This window comes from Culex quinquefasciatus, chromosome 1 (genome assembly GCF_015732765.1).
Source record: "Culex quinquefasciatus strain JHB chromosome 1, VPISU_Cqui_1.0_pri_paternal, whole genome shotgun sequence".
Taxonomy (NCBI): Eukaryota; Metazoa; Arthropoda; class Insecta; order Diptera; family Culicidae; genus Culex; species Culex quinquefasciatus.
In genome coordinates, this window is record NC_051861.1 from 114,212,313 (window position 1) to 114,218,841 (window position 6,529).

Sequence of the window (6,529 nt, forward strand, 5' to 3'; positions counted from 1 at the left end):
TTCTTAAATTCTTAAATTCTTAAATTCTTAAATTCTTAAATTCTTAAATTCTTAAATTCTTAAATTCTTAAATTCTTAAATTCTTAAATTCTTAAATTCTTAAATTCTTAAATTCTTAAATTCTTAAATTCTTAAATTCTTAAATTCTTAAATTCTTAAATTCTTAAATTCTTAAATTCTTAAATTCTTAAATTCTTAAATTCTTAAATTCTTAAATTCTTAAATTCTTAAATTCTTAAATTCTTAAATTCTTAAATTCTTAAATTCTTAAATTCTTAAATTCTTAAATTCTTAAATTCTTAAATTCTTAAATTCTTAAATTCTTAAATTCTTAAATTCTTAAATTCTTAAATTCTTAAATTCTTAAATTCTTAAATTCTTAAATTCTTAAATTCTTAAATTCTTAAATTCTTAAATTCTTAAATTCTTAAATTCTTAATTTTTAAAAAAAATATTTGTTGTCAAAAGCATTATTTTTAAATTTTCGATTTATTTAAACATTGAATTTTATTGTTATTTCTAAATTACTGATTGTTTAAATTTCTGATTTCCTGCTTTTGATTTCTTAACATTTTCAAGCTATGAGTTTATTTAACCCTAGAATTTTTATACTATTATTTTTTTTATGTTGGAATATTAAATTTTGTGTTTTTTTTTCCTAAATTGCAGATTTGAAAAATGGATGTTTTTTTTAAATGTGTAATTTTTTTTATTTCTGAAGATCTAAATTTTGGCTTTTTACTTTTATTTTTATTTTTAAAGTATTTGTATTGTTGAATTTCTAAATATCTGATTATTTTTATTATTGACTGTTACTTCTAGAAAATAAGTGACAATATGCCTATGAGAAGGAATTCGCCTTTCAAACATATAAAAAATCCCCCTAATTAACATTCTCAATCACGTTTTAATAAATTATTATTTTCTAAAAAAAAATAATTCCGCATGAAAAAAAATCGTATCACATCGTAATAAAATTATCAAAATTCGTGATATACAAGAAACATTAACATCTAATCGCCACTCTTACTTATCGATTTCGGAAAACAACCGTGCCCCCCCAACATTTTGGACTAGTCGGCGCCCCTGCTTCCCATAATTTTCCAGGTTCAAATCAAGCTTCTAAAACAACAACAAAGGAAATCAATCAAGTCCCGTTAAATAACAAACTGCTCGAATTACCGTAAAAGGCAAACGATATCCTTAGTCGCAGCAGCAGTAGCAGCTGACTTGCTATAGTTGCTGATACTAGCGGTTGTTGCGGTTCCGTTTTAGGTCAGACCGGTTTCACTTTTTTTTTTATATGCGCTCCCCTCCACTCCATTAAGGCTCGTCCTTTACCTTAACTCTGGCTATCGTGGTCGTATTTTCTGCTGGCGTTGCTATACCCAAATGTTGCGTGTCGTAATTTGTCTGCAACTTTTGGCAAGGTTAGCAAATTGGAGAAAGTTTTTTTTTCTTGGTGGCATTGTTTGTTTTGTTCGTGCTTTGAGGTTATGATGAGTTGTTTATTTTAATCAATTACCTGAACATTTATTAAAATTTAAGTTGAAAGTAACTGTAACTTTATTGAAAATAGCATTTGAGTTAACACCCTGAACACGTGACGGAGGTGTCAACTTTCATTGTTGATTGACAATTCTAACCCTTAGCAGGTGTTCCCTGCTACTTTCTACAAGTTGCTGTTATAGAGTCGTTTTCTTGAACAACTTTCACGAAATCCAGTCCATTTGTAGAATCGGTTTCATTAGAATCACAAATTTAAGGCGCTCATTTTGGTCGGCTCGACTACTAACCAGTCCTGACTTTTCGTTCCCACCAGAATCAGTCAAGTTGTGCTCCTATAAGTATAGCACAGAACACCAACACAGGTTGAGCAATGCGGCAAAATTTTAAGATTCAGCAGTAGACAAGTAGATTTAGAACTCAGATTTTAAATTTTTTGACTGTTACTACTTTGAATAACGTCCACGTGGTGGCGCCAGTGTCACTTTTGACATGTTTCAAAAACGATCATACTTTAAAATTTGTTTGTCTGTGAATCATTCTGCCAAAAAAGAAAAAAAAAACGCCAGTTCGGTGTGTTACGTTCACAAAAAAAGAAGTAAACGTAAATCACTACACTTTTAAACTCGACGCGAGCCCTAATTGAAGCGTCTATTGTAAGCAATTGGTTTGTTCTGTGTTCAATTGAACCCGTCGTCGTAATCGTCTTCGCGTTGCGGGTCAATTTGTGGGCCCCTGGGTGCGGTGTGTACGGCTTGGGAACGTGAATCGAAATTGGCCTGAGAGACCTGAGGGGTGGAGGGGCAAGTGGGGTGAGAATGGAGGAAGTGTCACTCTTTATTGATATTTTCAATTTCGATTTAAGCCCTTTTCAGATTTATTGTTATATAGCATTTAAAAAGATTTACAATTGGGTTTAAATTCCTGTTTTTTTTTTTATTTTTAATTATTTAACATTTAATTAAAAATTCATTACAAAGAAATTTTTCACTAGAAGCGTTAGTAAATTTTACTTGTTTTTTTTTTATTTTGTTGAAACTTTTTAAGGGTCCATTCTTCCAAACAAGAACTACAACTGTGGTTATGATGCGGACATTTTTTTTGCAATTTTCCTTTTAAGACTTTAAAAAACGGACAAATTGTTGCTGAGATGGAGCATTCCAATGAATAACAATTCCAGAAAATTAAATGACCCATTTTTTTTTCAACATGCCTCTATTTTAAATTTTGCATCCGATCTAGGTCCGATTTCTATTGAAGAAAAAAGAAATCTTCGAAAGATTTTCCAATCTCTTGAATATTCAATTTAATTCGTAAGAAACTGGCCTTTTTTAAGAGAATTGCCTTGTGTTATTCAACCAAATTGATAAAATTTCGATTTTTGCAAACCAATATTTAAAAGTTGAAGTAAACCGGTTTCAGAGAAAAGTAATTTAAATTATGATATATCATAGTTTTTTTTGGGAAAATTTAAATTAGGTTTGCAAAAGGTTCTATAAGCTATAACAAGTTTAAATTTGCTTTTAAACATGAAAAATGGTATTGTTTTTGGGTTGAGAGCATTTAAAGGGCGTACAAATGCAGCATATTAAAGCATTTTCGAAGGTGATTATTCTTTTATTGATCAAACACAGATTTTAAAAACGGCTATGTTTACAAAAATTGCTTGAAACCTATCTTAAACTTATCTGAGAATTTCTCATTTAGATTCCATTTAAAAGTCATAATATGATTTATATTTTTAATGTCTTATTATATTTTACTTCGAATGTTCTATTACAAATTTAATACCGAAAACCTGCGTGACAAAATTGATTTTAATAGCAACAAAAAAAATATATTTTTATGAAAAAAAAAACAATTTCTTATAAATTTGGAGCAAATTTGGAACTTTTTATTTACTTAACCCTTAAATTTTATTAACATTTTTTTCGAAATGTTAATTAACTTATTCAAACAAACATTTGATTGTGATTTTTTATCTGAAGTATAAAAAATTCCTTATTTATGGTAGATTTGACGTAATCAATTCAAACATTGAACAGTATAACAACGACTTCAATAATACTCTATAAATATGTGATTAGCAGTTTTCAATAAATTTAAATCAAAATATTGTTTTACCTTGCAGATTTTAAATGAAAAATATATCTTATTTATATTGTTGGTAACAGATAGATTTGAAAATATACAATATATTTATTATTTGTTATTAAAACTATAAAATTATGGACATTATGAAAACATTTGAAATTTTCATTTGTGTAAAATATTTGAACGTTATATTTAAAAAAAATATATTAAAATTCAGCGAAAAAAAAATTGGAAATATCTTGAAACAGTTTACAACATATAAAATAAGCTTTTATTAGAAAAAAAAATGCAAGTTTTTATGTATGCTCCTGAATAAAACCTTTGAAAATACAGTCCAGACTCGATTATCAGAAGGCCTCGGAAAAAAATCCCTTCGGATAATCAAAACTTCAGATAATCGAATCATGAAAAAAAAATTTTTTCGTTGTCAAATTTTTGATTGTCGAGCATAGGTATGATCTCTAAACTACGCTAAAATGATTTAGAATTTTTGAATCCATGATGGCGGCCAAAATGGTGGTGATGCAATTTTGAAAAGAAATGCATTTTATTTTTTAACAGGCAATGAACAACTCAAATTGGACAAAATGGGGTCGTAGAACTCAAATTTTATGTTAAAAACAAAATACGAGAACAATTTTTTTTGTTCGAAACTGCGGATAATCGAACCTCCGGATAATCGAGTCTGGACTGTATGTGTAATGTGTATATAAAGGAAATAAACAAGTTTGAATAAGACTTGATTATCCGAAGGGTTTTCGAACAAACCTCAAATAATCTAAAAATCTATTTTTGTTTGCTTTTTTTAATTTTTTTTTATATTTATCAGCTGAAATCTAATTAAAATACATTTTTCTGCGTTTAAAGCTATTTTTTGCATGTTTAAGTTTGTTAAAAATATCTTCAATTTTAAAAATCGCTAAAAGTTTCTTAGCTCAATTTTTTTTGGCAATATTTTTTCTAAAACAAATGATTGCAAATCAACTGGATGATTTTTACATTTTTCCCATTCAAATTTCGAAATTCTATTTTTTATTATTTTGCCCCTTTCAACCTCGGCCAGAGTCGGGGGACAACAACTTTAATCAATATTTGCATCGGCCTTATTATCTTTTAAAAAGATTCTAATTATAGGAATAGACTTAAATTTAGTAATGTTAAAAATAATAAATTTTTATTTAATTTAAGATCCACACCACATTAAAACAATCTGCATAAAATTTAAAAAATATTTAAAATTAGAACAGTTTTTACTGCTTTAGTAAAGAATTTTCCACAACAGCTTTAACCTAAAAATTGATTAATTGGACCATTGAAAAAATCCATATTTTAGCCTTAGACATTTTTATAGTTATATAAAAATAAGGTTTTATGTTAAATATAAATTTAACTTGTATTTGTATAATTCAACACCCACATCACACGGCTGAGAGAATAAATCTTCCAAAGTTTACTGGAAGAAAAGTGCTCATTGTGAGAGAATAATTCTCTCAAACGCACACTAACATAAAATTTTGTTCAATCGTTTACTGTCACAGTTCATCCCATTCAGTATTGGCAAATAGCCATTTAATATTCATCGAATCGTGGTGGTAGACACTGTACAGGCACAGATTCGAGTTGTCATCGCTTTTGGGATTGATTCTCGATACTGACGCTTTTTTATGGGTGAACTTTTTAGGAACAATTCTTTAGGTCATCTCGTTTTTTATTCTATCAGTCCGTTCACACTATATTTTTATTACCAGTTAGTTCATTTTTCTCTCACGTAGGAATTTTCTTATAAACCAGTTTTAAATATTTTCAAAATGATTTTTAATCATCTAGCCATCAATCTAATCATGTGCATTGAACCATTCACGATCTCGTTTCTCTTCTTCTAAAACCAAACAAAGCCATTTCTCTTGACACCGCGCCAAAACATGTGCCACTTTACCCCGATGACCTCACCCGAAAAAGAAAACCGACGACGACGACGACCGGCAAAGAGCAGTGCAACGATGCTAGTGTTGTTACGAGAATGAAAACGTGAAAAAAGTGTAATTTTCCCTCCCAGATTTTCCACCCGCAGAGTCGTACTGTTTACACTCGCACAAACACCCAGAATGGTTCTAGCAGGTGTGTTGACACTCGGGGCTGCACTACGCGAGCATGAACATTCTCACTCTCTATTGTTCTCTCCGAACTCTCTCACACGATTCGTGATAAAATGCGTACAAATTCACGACGACCACCACCACCAGCGCATCGCCGCCTACTAGGCGTTCTTGTTCTTTTCGTTCTTCTCTTCTGCAGCACTACACTGCGGCACTAATTGGGCAACATAATAGCACTAATGTGGAAGCACTTTGGCGTGTGAGAGACGGAAACTAGCGCAACTCGCCTTGGAGGGAAAAAAAGGAAGGTTATGTTTTCTTCCACAATTTAGAGCTCGTTCAGACACACACACACCTGATTCAAGTTTGCAAGACTTTAATTGCAATGTAATGCATAACCACACAGCACACAAAGTCTAGGCCGATTGCGGGCTGACCGATTTCTCGCGGCGACCGCACAAAAGTGTTGAAATCTTCTTCGTTTTTTGCTTTTATTTTCTCACCCTTCACGAATCGGAACCAACTTTGCACACTAACCGAGCATAACCATTTACTAAAGAGTAGTGTTGCAACTGCTCGAAAAATAGGAAAGAGAACCGGCGTCCAAGACGTCGTCAGCTGGCGGACATCCGATTCGGCCACTGTCCAGAGAGAGACTGAACGCGCGTTGCATGCATATTTTAGTGGTGTGTTGTGGATCGTTTTACCGGTTTCTAAGCGAGAGCTCGCGAGAGAGAGAGCGAAGCGAAGATTCACGCGAAGATGATTGTGCCGCGCGAGAGGGAAATCACTATCACCTGAGGTGAGGAAACATCACTTGACTCGACTGGTGA

The 6,529-nt window shown here is 31.4% G+C and overlaps 1 protein-coding gene across 7 annotated transcripts in view; it reads right to left on the reverse strand.

Annotated features, from left to right (window-relative positions):
• Positions 1-6,347, reverse strand: part of LOC6045620 (progestin and adipoQ receptor family member 3) — a 53,744-nt gene extending 47,397 nt beyond the window's left edge. For 4 of the 7 annotated variants that reach the window (XM_038258792.1, XM_038258745.1, XM_038258773.1 and 1 more), the window contains exon 1: positions 6,200-6,347. The gene's annotated coding sequence lies outside the window, so the exon portion shown is untranslated. Of the gene's footprint in view, positions 1-6,051 lie in introns of all 7 variants that reach the window. The other 3 variants (XM_038258776.1, XM_038258783.1, XM_038258755.1) reach the window with 2 other exon arrangements.
• Positions 6,348-6,529: the final 182 nt, after the last annotated feature.